Here is a 14,186-nt window from a genome sequence, read left to right as displayed (position 1 = left end):
GGGTGGAATAGTTTTAAAATTCACAGGCTGGGCTTTCAAGTGCAGTTCACAGGTCTTCCTATAGCTGTTACTTAATCCACTGAACCACCTAGCTGCCAATCATAACCATGATATGTTGAAGTTCTTTCTGTGTCTTCTGAGTCCTGGGTTCAATGTGATATAGAATAATTTTTTAACTAATAATTGTTGCCTGTTTTTCAGTTTTAAGAAATTTTGATATTTCCAAGTTTTTTCCCTCCATCTCCCAAATTGTCATCATGTAACCAACATTACCCAAATGCCTGTTGTGAGCTAAGTGATAAGCAAACAAAGATGAAAAAATACATCTTGTCTGCCTTCAAGGAGTTTATACTCTGGTGGGTAGGGGGAAGAGGTGGGATAAGATTTCCACAATATACTGACTATAAATTAGAAGACCATGAGTGTAATGAGAAGTCACACAGAAAGCGTCTCCATTTAGATTGTCCACATCACAAATCAAATCTAACTCCTCGAGACCTTACAGTGGGATGTAAATGACTCTCGAGACCTTACAGTGGGATATAAGTGACTCTGGTTTCTTAAAAATTATGACAATAGAGCCCAAGTCCTCCACTCCCCTCCATCTCTGCTACCTGTGAGTGGCCCACCTTAGCCCAGACAGGGGAGAGAGTAAGCGTTCCCACTGGGCTGTTGGGCAGAGGGGCAGGTGATGTGAAAAAACGTCTACAGGCATAGTGGACAGGGTGAAGGGAGAAACTCTGCCTGAGTGCCTCTGACTTTCTAGTAACAAACTCTGGTGCATGACTATGCAAGTGCCCACAGAGAGGTTCTCCATGTCTTCTTTTTTTTTTATTTTTAAAAAACCCTGACCTTCCATCTTAGCATCAATACTGTGTATTGTTCTAAGGCAAAAGAGTGGTAAGGGCTGGGCAAGGGGGATTAAGTGATGTAAGATTAAAAATTAATATCCAATTCTCCAAGAATTATATTTTATAACATTTATTAATAATCACTTGAAGTAGAGGAAAGAAAAAACTTCAGTAAAGAGAAGCTTTCCCAGACCACGAATGCAGGAGAAGAGAGCAAGAGGCAGAGTTACAATATGCAAGCACGCAAGGTAGGGATGCTGGGAGATATAGTTTAAAGGGACAACATTTTCTACTTATACAGAGTCTTGACCAGAGTCACACAGCTGGGAAGTGTCTGAGGCCAGATTTGAAACTAGGATCTCCCATCTCTAGGCCTGGCTCTCAATCCACTGAGCCACCCAGCTTCCTCCTCCATGCCTTCTTTGGCATGCGTGCCCTAGGTTCACAGACCTAAGGAAATTCCAAAGGACCCCTCATCAGGTTCTCCACAGAATGTCCTATTTCTAGTCACAGTGATTTTCCAGACTAGATTGTCTAGATTTGTTGTCAGTGAGCCAAGTTCACATCCAGCTTCAACTTGACGAAACAGACAAAGAGACTGTGCTTCGCTTCCAGAGGCACAAGCAGAATTTCAACCCATTTTTTTATTCCTAATACTAAAAGAAATGGGCCATGCTAAAGTTTGTACACTCTGAATATCACATAAGGACTTGATAAGAATGCATTGGACGAGCCCAACCCTGAGTATAATAGTAAAGTTGGTGAAGTTTATTCATGATATCCCATCTCCCTTTTCTGTCTCTTCATGGAAGGAAAGGAAGGAAAGAGGATGGAGGGAGAAAATAAATACTTAAGTGCCTACGAAATGTGAGATCCTGTGCTCTGCGCTTTAATATCTCATTTGATATTCACAACTCTCAGAAGTAATCATTATCCCAATTTTTCATTTGGGGAAATTGAGGCAGATAGCGGTCAGGTGACTTGCTCAGGGTCACATAGCTAGTAAGTGTCTGAGGCCAGATTTTAATTCTTCCTGATTCCAGCCTTAGCACTCCGTCCCCTATATCTCCTAGCTACCTAATTACGGCCAGAGTGGACATGGGCAAATCGCTTTCCTTCTCCTGGTCTCTTTTTCCTAATCCATAAAATGAATGGGTGAGACTGAATGACCTCGAATGTTTGTGCCGGCTCTAAATCTCTAACCTCTGCTTCTGTGAATGGAAGCAACCCTAATAGGCTAGTGATAGAGAGAAGGCAGTCCCAAGGTCATAACAATGGAGGAATTGAGGTAAAAGAGGGCGCCAAAGGGAGCCTAATGATAAAAGGGCTATTCTGCTAATCTTCCGGCTGCTTCGGGCTCCTCTATCCATCAGCCCCTGGCAGATAAGGGATAGCAGACACAGAGCCCCAGCTGCATTCTTTAAGGCTCATTGCAAGGGGTCGGGAGCTCTAATGGCTTCTGCTGCCCCCAGGAGCGGGCACGGGTAGAGATGCCATGGATGGCTTCTCCAGATCATTTCTCCCAGCAGGGAAAGGTTTACCTGGTCCTTTTGAAGGGTTTCCCTCTGCCCCGCATCCTTGCGTAGGCAGGAGAGTAGGTGTGTGCATGCCAGACGGTGTCAGAACTGCTTGACATCAAAGTCTAGGCTTCATGGGTGATGAGAAACCCTTCAAAGGGGGCAAATAGCTAAGTAATCTATATGCAAATTGAACGGGTTATCTTGGTCTGATGTGCTCGAAACAATGTGTGGATTTAATTATGGTTTATTGAGGCTGGTTTTGCTTGAGTAATCTGAGAGTAATGGTGCATAATGCTGAATTAATCTCAGATTTAGAAAAATTGGTTTCCAGGGAATCAGCTGAGACCAGGGCATCGGCACATCCCATTTATGCAGCTGGGTACCTGTCCTGAGGCCGGCCTGCTGGAAGGGAAGAGCAGCCTCTCTGTCCTCTGCAGACGGTTCTGCCTGCCTTTGCTGCTAATCCTAGAATGGGCTGGGGTCATGGCAGCTGAGCTCTCCCCTTCTTAAACTGCTCCCAGAGCTGAATTGGTGTCAGAGGCACAATCCCACAATCCCGCTTCCCACCCTTGACTTTATTCAGTCACAAATCTGAGAGCAACAATGAGCAGGAGGTCGTGTCTGATATTTCAGGTTATTAATAGAACAGTTAGCTACTGCTGAAAAAGACCCCAGGTGGCATCTAGGTTGGAGGTTCTTTACCTCTTTTAAGGGGGTCCTTCTTGCACCCCTTTTGTAGTCTGGTGAGGCTACCAGACCCCTTCTCAGAATAATGTGGTTTTTTTAACCCCTTACCTTCTGTCTTAGAATCAATACTGTGTGATTCTAAGGCAGAAGAGTGATAAGGACCAGGCAGTGGGGGTTAAGTGACTTGTCCAGGGTCATACAGCTAGGACGTGTCTAAGGCCAGGTTTGAACCCAGGACTTCCCATCTCTAGGCCTGGCTCTCAATCCACTGAGCCACCCAACTGCCCTCATAATGTGGTATATGTTTTTTTTTTTTTAATCTTTACCTTCTCTCTTAGAATTGATACTCTGTATTATTGGTTCCAGGGTAGAAGGGTAATAAGAACTAGACAATTGGGGTTAAGTGACTTGTCCAGGATCACATAGCTGGGAAGTATCTGAGGCCAGGTTTGAACTCAGATCCTCCCATCTACAGGTCTGACTCAAGCCACGTAGCTTCCCCCTAATGATCTGTTATTTAAAAAAAAAACTCTTACTTTCTGTCTTAGTAACAACTCTTAAGACAGAAGAAGGGCAACTAGGTGGCTCGATGGACAGAAAGCCAGACCTGGAGATGAGCAGTCCTAGTTCTAATATGGCTTCAAACACTTCCTAGCAGAGTGACCCTGAGAAAGTCACTTAATCCCCATTGTCTAATCCTTACTGCTCTTCTGCCTTGGAACCAATGTTTAGTATCCATTCTACAAAGGTAAGGATAAAAAAAGGGTAAAGGCTAGGCAAATGGGATTAAACAGCTTGTCCAGGGTCACACAGCTAGGATGGATTTGACCCAGATTTGAACTCAAGTCTTTCCAGCTCTAGGCCTGGAGCTTTATCTATTGTGCCATCTTCTTGCCCCAGAAAAATGTTTTAAGATGTAAACAATACATAGCATTACAAGGGAAGCCAGATGTATTGAAATCGAGTTTCAAAAGAGTGTGGTGTGTTTTTTAATTCTCAGAATTCACGTAAAAAGTCTCCGCTCTAGTCCACTCCCTTCAGGGCCAGAGAGGTTAAGTCATTTGCCCAGAATGTCACAGGGAGTCACTGTAAAAGGATTTCAGCAGAAGTCCTCAGAGTCCAGAGGCAGCACACAGTGCTGTCACACTCTTTAGAGCAGATTCCCGGGGCTGACACACCAGCGGATGTGTCTGAATTTAAGAAAAGGAATCAAAACAGGAAAAGAAATCACTTATTTAGCATGCCCTCCTGTGGACCTCAGATGTCCACTAAACCTTCTAAAAAGGCTGTCGGAGTGGGACAGAAACTTGCATTAAAAGCAATGACATGCGAGCCACCAGGCTTATGTCAAGGCACCAGGTTGGTTGGAAGCAGACATTTTTTTGAGTGGAGAGAAAATCCTAACTCTTTTGAAAAAGCATTTTCATGGGTTAGAAGGGTTACTTAGGAGGAGAAACAAAGTGATATAATCATAGAGCGAGAGCTGGAAGGGATCCTTTAGGTCATCTAGACTAACCCCTTCCTGGTGTGAAGGAGGAAGGCGAGGCCAGTGACTGTGAGTGGCTCCAGCTCAGGAAGTGGCAGGGCCCCATCTCATACCCCCCCCATCCTCTAGTTGCAAGTCAAACACTCTTTCCATTTTTGCAATCTTCAGGTATTGAGGAAGATGAAAACCACCCATTTTCCAATTGATTTCCGATTCTCCTCATCAGAAAGCAGATTGCTAACCTTTGGATATTCCATAAAATGCTTTTTCTTTTCTTTCTTGCTTCCCTCTTTCTAACTAGATGGCATTCAGTTTGTTTTTTCTTAGGGTAAGTTTCTGCTTTCACAATTACCCAACCCCACTTACCCTCTCCCATGTGTCCTAGTTCCTTCTCTAATAGAGTGGGGAAATTAATTTCTTTATTCAGAGGTTTAGCTACAATTTAGAGAACTGAATTTGTTTACTAACACTCTGTCTCTTCTATCCCTCCCCTCCATTTTGTTCAGTCTTCCATTAAACTGTCTATCTGGGAGCAGATCGTTGGTTCCCTGGAGAGAGATCCAGGCTTAGAGACAGGATCCTTGGGTTAGACACTTCCTAACTGTGTGACTGACCCTGGGCAAGTCATTTAACTCCAGCCTTTACCGCCCTTCTGCTTTGGAACTTATTACAATACTTAGTATTAATTCTAAAACAGAAGATGAGGGTTCATTTTTTTTTTGGCACTTAATAAACTTTTATTGATTCATTGATTCTCATGAGACTGTTTCTTCTTAATATACAATCCTGCCTACTATCTTCTTTAACTATTCAATTCTTTTTTTTTTAATTTTTAAACATTATTTTATTTGGTCGTTTTCATACATTATTCACTGGAAACAAAGATCGTTTTCTTTTCCTCCCCCCCCCCACCCCCCGCCTTTCCCTCTCCCATAGCCGATGCATGATTCCACTGGTTATCACGTGTGTTCTTGACTCGAACCCATTTCCCTGTTGTTGGAATTTGCATTATAGTGTTCATTTAGAGTCTCTCCTCAGTCTTATCTCCTCCAGAGGGTTCATTTTTTAAAAAGAAAAAGAAACTATCAAACTGAAACTATGGCCACATTTTAATTAGGGAAATTATATTTACTTAGTTGAGTAATATGGATGCACAAACATTCCAGAGAGAGTGTGGTATCATTCAAAAGTGGATCTAAAAAGTAGGAGGATTTGAATTCAAGTATAAGACCTATTGACTCTATTACCTGTGTCAGCTTGAGCAAGTCACTTCCCTCTGGGCCTCAGTCTCTTTAAATGTAAAAACAAAAAATGGATTGAACAAGGTGACCTCTGAAATCCTCTTTAGCATTAAATGCATATGATATGAGGGATATACATATAATTCAGGATACCAAATAAGGAAAAAACTATCAAAAGACAGGGTTGTTCTATTGATTGATTGGGAATGTGTTTGTTGGTTTTTCATTCAAATAATCACCTGCAATGACCTGAACAGGATATATAGCTCTAGCTCTGGCTGAGCCAATGCCTGCTTGTTAATTTGCAGTTGGATCTATTCCTGACTTAGGAATTGGTATCATTTATCCTGCTGGCAGCTAATTCTACGAGGAAAGCAAATTACAAAAGCAGTAGATTTCTTGAAAGCATGTATTAGAGGAAAAGATTTTTTATTCTCAAGAAATATTTTCCCAAAGCGAGGATAGCCCGATGCATTTTGCCCTTCTCTGGTCTCAGAGTGTTTCTGTCTAACTGCTAGAGTGGTTTTCTCTAGCAGAGGAGCCTCTTCCATGGCCACTGATGGGGGCACCTGATTCTGACATTTTTACCTGGATCTGTGGATGACTTTGGACTTCTAATCCGGGGGAAGGATCTCAGTTTAGTCTTACCTTTGTTCTGCTTTGAAGGTATCATGATGTAGTGAGCAGAGAGAGCCTTGGCGGTAGAGGGTTAAGCCCTGACTCGGAAACGTACAATCTATGTGTCTAAGGTATCCTCCAGAATACCGGGCAATTCTCTAAGATTCAAAGTTGTTCGGGCAGAGGACGTGTCCTTATTGGGATTCCCCTGTCTGTTCAAATGAAATTACAGATCCGGTTCTCCTCCCTCTCCTACACATTAGTTAGTGTCTAATTGAAGGAGTTTACAGAAATGTCCTGCCCTCATCAGTAACCCATTTCTATAGGGTAGGTCAGCCTACCTGGTCAATGACAAGCAATTAATAAATGCCTCATCATTCATCTGCTCTAGCTGCCTAATTTCATCCATTTTATATGGATCCGGAATAGCTTCAGTTGTAGAGAATACTAGGGAGACAGACAGAGAGGAGAGAGGGGAGGGAGGATGGATGGATGGATGGATGGATGGATGGATGGATGGATGGATGGATGTTTTAACCAGTGATGACATGATGCATTCAAAGCCCATCTCTACCACATACTAGCTTTGTGACCCTGGGAAAATCACTCAGTGTTCCAGTATCCCAGCAAGTCTCTAAAACTAAGGTATATAGTAGTTGTTTCTTTTTAAACCCTTACCTTCTATCTTAGAATCAACAACACTAAATATTGGTCCCAAGGCTGAAAAATGGTAAGGGCTGGGCAATGGGGGTTAAGTGACTTGCCCAGGGTCACAAATCTAAGAAGTATGTGAGGTCACATTTGAACCCAAGACCTCCCATCTCTGGGCCTGGCTTTCTATCCACTGAGCCACCTTGTTGCCCCCACGATAATTTTACATGTTGTCTACCCCATCAGACTGTAAGCTCCTTGAATACAGGGACTATCTTTCATTTCTTTTTGTATGCCCAGCTCTTAGCATAGTGTCTGGCACCTAGTAGCCACTTAATAAATGTTCATTGATTGATGGATAGTTGATAAGCTACATTGGTAAAGAGTATCTCTATGTTAGGTATTCCTTATACCAATTAAACCACAGGTCGGGGGGAGAATCATAAACTTTTTTAGCTTTTCCTGAAATTCTAAGGGGGCATACTTTACTTGGTGCTTCTAACCCCCTTATGTAATTTCTTCAGGGGAAATTAATTTTTAGCTTCGTCTTAATACTTTCAGAATACTAATTTGTAATTTCTCCCCCTTTTTCTTGCAAATTCCAACTCCTACCTTATTGTGTTTTGGGGAAGGGAGGAATTTGCTCCTTTGGGAAATTGTACTCTTTATTCTTTTACTGGATATGAAAGAGACAAAAGTAATTATGCCGGCCAGGGAAATGACATTTCTACTTTTCATAATTGTTAGGAGAGAGTGGGATGTGGATTGGGAAAGCATAGAACCCAAAATCAGAAGCCTTACATTCTAGGCCTGGCTTTGATACTAACTAACTGTGAAGCTGGACAAATTCCTTCTTCAACCTTTTGGACCTCAGTTTTCACATTTATAACATTAGGAAAAGAATGGAACTAAATAGTGTCCAAAGCCACTATAGTACCTATAGATATAGTTATTAAATTTGTATAAAATAATAAATAAATATAAAGCTATATATGTATATATATTTTAAAAGCTTATTATAACATTCAGCAACTTCTCAAACTCTTTTAACAGTGTTTTGCATGTCCTAAATGACAGCTTGGATCTTTTCAGCAGGAGAAACCCAAAGGAGTGTATTAGCACTCTTCCCTGAGACATTTTGCAGTTTCTCAGAATGTCACCCCAGGGGGACAGCAAGGCACTTTGGGAAGTACCAGGATACCCTCAGTGGAGAGGAACTTCAAGGTATTAAATGGGACATCTGAAGCCCAAATCAAAGTTTCTCACTTAAAACTGAGAAAGCCATGCTGAGGAGTTAATTCACCTTCCCAAAATCCCTTTGATTAAGGTAAATATGGGGACTTGCTCCCATTTTATGCCTAAAGAAAATAAGGCCAACCTATTCTCTGGCTCTCTTGAAGCCTCAGAAGGAGTCAGCTAGGTGGCTCAGAAAGCCAGACCCAGAGATGAGAGGTTCAAATGTGATTTCATTTTCTAGCTGTGTGATCCTGGGCAAGTCACTTAACCCTCATTGCCTAGCCCTTACCACTCTTCTGCCTTAGAACCAATACACAGTATTGATTATAAGATGTAAGGTAAGGGTTATTTTTTTAATAATAAATTTAAAAAATTTTAAGGAGTCAGAAGAGGACCTAGAACTACAATTCAAAAATCCCCTTCCTCTGTTCAATTTTTTATTGGAAGAATATCTGTTTTTCTGTATTTGAATGTAGCACACATTTCAGAACATTAAGCTTAAAAAAACAAAACAAAACATTAGCTAGCTATGTGACCCTGGGCAAGTCACTTAACCCCCATTGCCTATCCCTTACTACTCTTCTGCCTTAGAACCAATACACAGACTATTTCTTAGATGGAAGATAAGGGTTATAAATTTTAAAAACACATTAAGAAAGGGTGAGAGGAAAGGAAATAAACATTTATACAATGCCTGCTATGTGTCGGGCCCTGTGCAAAGCATTTTACAGATATCCCATTTGATCTTCACAACAACTCTAGGAAAGTAGATGCTGTTATGATCCCCATTTTACAGTTGAGGAAACTGAGGCCAACAGAAGATCTTTAGCTTGACCAGAGTCGCACAAATAGGGGCCAGGCTTGAACTTAGATCTTCTTGAATATCACAAAATGGAATCTGCTGATTCCCTAAAGGGATTAAAATTTTAAAGAAATGGTGGTGCCCCCCCAACCCTCTCCCCCCACCCCCGTCATTGCTTTCAAAGGAAAATCTCATTTGCAGTTTACGTCCTGAACTGTTCTTTTCTAGGGAGGGAATCGGAGCTAGATGTCATTTTAGTTCTAGACTGCCTCGGCCTTCGGAGTTCTTTGTTTCTGCTTTGACCCATTCGTTCTCAGAGGGAATGGTGGATTGCTGGGCTAGATCAAGGGAATAAACATTTCGAGCAGCCTTTCTTCCGCCAGCCCCACTCTGGCAGCCGAGCCGCAGCGGAGACCCTTTAACACATTTCTACAGGACTTCCCTTTGAAAGGCCTGGAAAAAGGTCGGTTGTTTAGGGTAAAACAGGCCCAAAACAAAACAAAACGCGGCATACCGAATGATGATGTCATCGGAGGGACCCACCCACAGGGAAGTCAATGGATCCGCTATCCCAAGGCATTTGATGCCATCTGCTGGAGACGAGGGAAAACTGCAAGCCAAGGGAAATTAACTCCACCCCTGTCAGAGGCAAAAGGCTCTCTAACTGGCTACATGTTTAAATGTACTTGCTACTAAATTAAAAAAGAGAATCCAAGCTTAGTAGTGTTGCTCATAGGATTTAAAGGAACACTTTGTTGTTGCAGTGTTGGGAGGAAGTCACCAAGGCACTATTGCTTAGAATTTTTCTTTTCTTTTAAAACTCTTCTTTTCCATCCTAAAGTCCATAGTGTGCCTTGGTTCCAGAGAACAGTTAAGTGCTAGGCAATGGGGGGTAAGTGACTTGTCCAATGTCATGCAGCTAAGGAAGTGTCTGGAGTCATTTTTGAACCCAGGTCCTCCTGGCTCAATCTGCCCCTTTTTTTGCATTTTTTTTAATAAGGGTATTTAATGGAGATAGAAAGATTAGTTTGGGAAGAGGCACAGAACCTCAGTCCTATTTTCCCTGATTAGAATTTTTAAGGGGAAAATTGGGGGGGGGGGTGACCTCCACAAGGTCTGGAGTCAGAGTACCCAAGTTCAAAAGTTGCCCCAACCACTAGTGTGATCCTAGGCAAATCACTTAACCTCTGTCTGCCTCAGTTTCCTCAACTGAAAAATAGTGATTATAATAGTATTTACCACCCAGGGATGCCCATTTAAAATTCTGAGAGATTGGGTTCCAGGTAAAAATAATAATGTATTGATCAGGCTAGCAATAACCAATTGGTCAGTGATCTTTTTTGGTGATCAAAGACACATTTCATTCAACATTTTGAGTCATTAAATACAATTTTGGAAGCTCATTACTCAGCCCTCCCACAGACACAGCCCAACACGGCTCCAATTGGTGAATACTCCGTGAGGAGGTAGGATTAGTCATTTAAAATCCCTCCCTAATTCGGTCATGATGGAATGATGGTGCCTGATTCTAGGATTCTGAAGTCTAGCCTGGTTGAGAGTGTATTCTCAATGCCCACCCAGGACCCTGGTCTGGCCCCCAGGTGTCCTTGATTTAAACTGTTTCTTGTTTTCAGAACAAGATGGGGCTTCCAGGCTCAGTCACAGTCATCCCAATTTGAGAAGCTGCTCTGGGGCGGCCCATGTAAGAGAATGTCGGGACGAAGGAAGAAGGAAAGAGGCTTGAGGAATAAATGATGCTGAGAAATGGAAAACAATCCAGCATTGAGAATAACTCTCACATAGTTGTCGTGAGGATCAAATGAGATATTTATAAGGCATTTAGCACAGTCCAGGCACTTAGTAGGCACTTAATAAACGTTTGTCCCTGTCCTCCCCTCCAAAAGTAGAGAAATGGATTCTCTTAACTTTAGAGAGTTGCTTGACAGTGGAAGGACCCAAAAGGACTTGAGTTCAGATCCCACTTCTAATATTCACTACCTTTATACCGTAGCTTCTTCGTCTGTAAAATGACAAGGCCAGACTACCAGGTTTCTGACTGCTAGCCCTCACAGGTTTAGTTTATAATCATCTTAAGAGATAAAGATAACAACTGACATTTACAAAGCATTTGCAAAGCACTTTGCATATGTTATCATTTAAGCCTCAGGACTACCCACAAAGCAAGTGATACAGACATTATTGTCTCTAGATGACATATAAGTCAGTTGAGTTTCAGAGAGGTTATGTGACTTGCCCAAGGTCACACAGTTAATCAGTATCTGAAGTGAGGTTGGAAGTATGCTGGTGAATGTTTAGTACCACCTTTCTAAGGAGAAGAGGATAGAAAGATATATGCATGAAATTTAAGTTTAATTTTCATTATGAACTTTTTTTAGTCTAAATATTCAGGAAAACAATAAATCAAGCACCAATTTTTAGTATTTACCAATTTCATTGTCAGGCCTGGAGTCAGGAAGACTTATGTTCCTGAGTTCAAATAAGTCATTTAACCCTGTTTGCCTCAGTTTGCTCATCTTTAAAATGAGTTGGAGAATGAAATGGCAAACCACTTCATAGCTTTGCCAAGAATACCCCAAATGGGGGCACAAAGAACCAGACACAATTGAAAGAGCTGAACAACAGAAATTTCAAAGGCAAAAATTCTCATATTGAAATTTTAACAGTTGGCTCTCCGTGCAAGTTCCAGTTGGCTTCAAGACACCCTGTTTGGGATTCTTTCAGCCATTGCTGCGGCCAATATGTCAAGATTAAAACGGCAAGAATAGGATTTCTTAAAATTGTTTCAGTAAGCCCAAAAGAAGCATTTCTCAAATATTCACCATAGTTTTGTTTTGTTTTGTGGCATCATTAATGTCTAGAATTTTATATATTTCATATATATAAAATTTTATATACAGTAGTTTCTTTTGTTGCTGGGTGTATGAAAAGGCTGCTGTATTAACTGATCCCTTCTAGCATTGGAGGGTTGTCTCCACCTCTCTCTCCCCCATTCAGTCTCCTAAGAGATCCTTGCTCAAATAAGTCCACCATCATTCTGCTACATCACGTTGGCCAACAACCACCGTTCGGAGCCTAGTGCCTCAAATCAAAAATGGAAGGGCTTTCCTCCTCATCTCCAGCTCCTCATGTCCCTGGCTTTCTTCAAGGCTCAACTAGCATCTTCTCTACAAGAAACCTTTCTAAGCCCTTCCACATTCCAGTAGCTTCCCTCTAGTAATTATTTCCTCTTTACCTTGTATATACCTCATGTGTGCATTCGTATGTTTGTCTACTCCATTCAATTGTGAACTTCTTGAGGATAGGAATTGTCTTTGCCTCTTTTTGTATTGCCTGCATTTATCGTGGTACCTGGCACAAAGTAGGTGTTTAATAGATGCAAAATAAATACATAGTGTTGATTCTAAAACAGGTGAGGGTTTAAAAATAACAAATAAATAAATACTTGTTGATTATGTCACATCTCAACTGGTTGAGGAAAGGAAAATATACTTATTCAACCAATTAATATCATCCTCTATGCAGTAGTGGAATGGGGGTAAGGGGAGAGACAACTCAGTGACTCAGTGGATAGCCAGGCCTGGGGATGTGAGGTCCTGGGTTCAAATGTGGCCTCAGACACCTCTTATTTCCTGTGTGACCCTCAGCAAGTCACTTAACCCTAATTATCTAGCCCTTACCTTTCTCCTGCCTTGGAACCCGCTTAGTATTGATTAAGGGTTTAAAGAAGAAAAAAAACCATTAGTGAGATACTTTTAGACCCTTCTATACAAAGATGGCATCCCACTCACTTATCTCCTAGAGTAGGGCTTCTTAACTTGAATCAACAAACTTTTCCAAAAAATATTTTGATAACTTCATTTTACTCTACTTGATTGTAGTCCTACACATTCACTTAAAAACATGATCCTGAGGAGATCATAGGTTCTACCATGCTGCCAACAGGCACATGACATAAAGAGTTTAAGATTTTAGTTTAACTAACTTAATTAGCGGTTCAGAAAGAGGGAAGAAGTGGAAAAATGGGGCAAATCCCCCAGAAAATCAAGTGTTTGTGGTTCATAATGTTTCCTTACATAGAATAACACGTTTACCACCAGAGAATTTCTTTTTGCAACCACAGTAGTTTATTCACCAGACTACTAAGACACAGAGGGCTTGATGGAAAGGGGACCCACCACTGAGACCTTGAATCTTCTACGGTAATGACATCGGTCAAACAGAGAAAGAGCAGGCATACTAAGGAGTTCTCTGCAGTTTGTGGCACTGACTTTCGGTGGGGAGGCTTCTGCAAGGCAATGGACTGCAGCTATTTGATTGGATTGATCCCTAGGATTGTCTCCTCCCTTCTGACTAACTTCCTAGTGCAGAACAGAAAACCTCAGGTTTGGTCAGTTGTAGGTAGCTTTGACACGTCCAGCCACATCACTGTTGCCCTGGATAGTGAACAGACAGGGTATTGCTGCTTCTATGTTGTATCCTCTATTCGATGGTGAACTCCTTCACAGCAAGAACTGTTTTTGTCCTTCTTAGCTGCCCTCAATTCTTATTGACTATTTTTGAGCACTTAGCCCAGTGCTTTACAATCATCCTTCAATGCCATTTATAACAGTAGAGATGACATAGGTAATAATCTAATAATGGAGATTACCTTTTTGGGGGGTGAAGCAATGAGGAGGCACAGTAGAGTGTTGGACTTCAAGATTGAGGGATTTGAGGGGCAGCTGGGTGGCTCAGTGGATTGAGAGCCAGGCCTAGAGTCGGGAGGTCCTAGATTCAAATCTGGCCTCAGACACTTCCCAGCTGTGTGACCCTGGGCAAGTCACTTAACCCCCCATTGCCTAGTCCTTACCACTCTTCTGCCTTGGAACCAAAACATAGCACTGATTTTAACACAGAAGGTAAGAATCTAAAAAAAATTAAAAAATAAAGATTGAGGAATTTGACTTTGAATGTCACTTAAACACTTACCAAAGCTCCCTCAGCCTAAATTTACTTATCTGTAAAAGAGGAATAATGGACTGTCTCACAAGGTTGTAATGAGAATCAAATGAAGTAACTTGTAAAGTGCTTTGC

General features: G+C 41.6%; 1 protein-coding gene across 2 annotated transcripts in view; it reads left to right on the top strand.

Annotated features, from left to right (window-relative positions):
• The window catches only part of APBB1IP (amyloid beta precursor protein binding family B member 1 interacting protein), a 129,397-nt gene that overhangs the window by 96,990 nt on the left and 18,221 nt on the right, over positions 1–14,186 (top strand). The gene's annotated exons all lie outside the window — the stretch shown is intronic.

Source organism: Monodelphis domestica, chromosome 5, assembly GCF_027887165.1.
Source record: "Monodelphis domestica isolate mMonDom1 chromosome 5, mMonDom1.pri, whole genome shotgun sequence".
Taxonomy (NCBI): domain Eukaryota; kingdom Metazoa; phylum Chordata; class Mammalia; order Didelphimorphia; family Didelphidae; genus Monodelphis; species Monodelphis domestica.
Note: the sequence above shows the minus strand (reverse complement) of the source record. Positions and strands in the feature narration are given on the sequence as shown.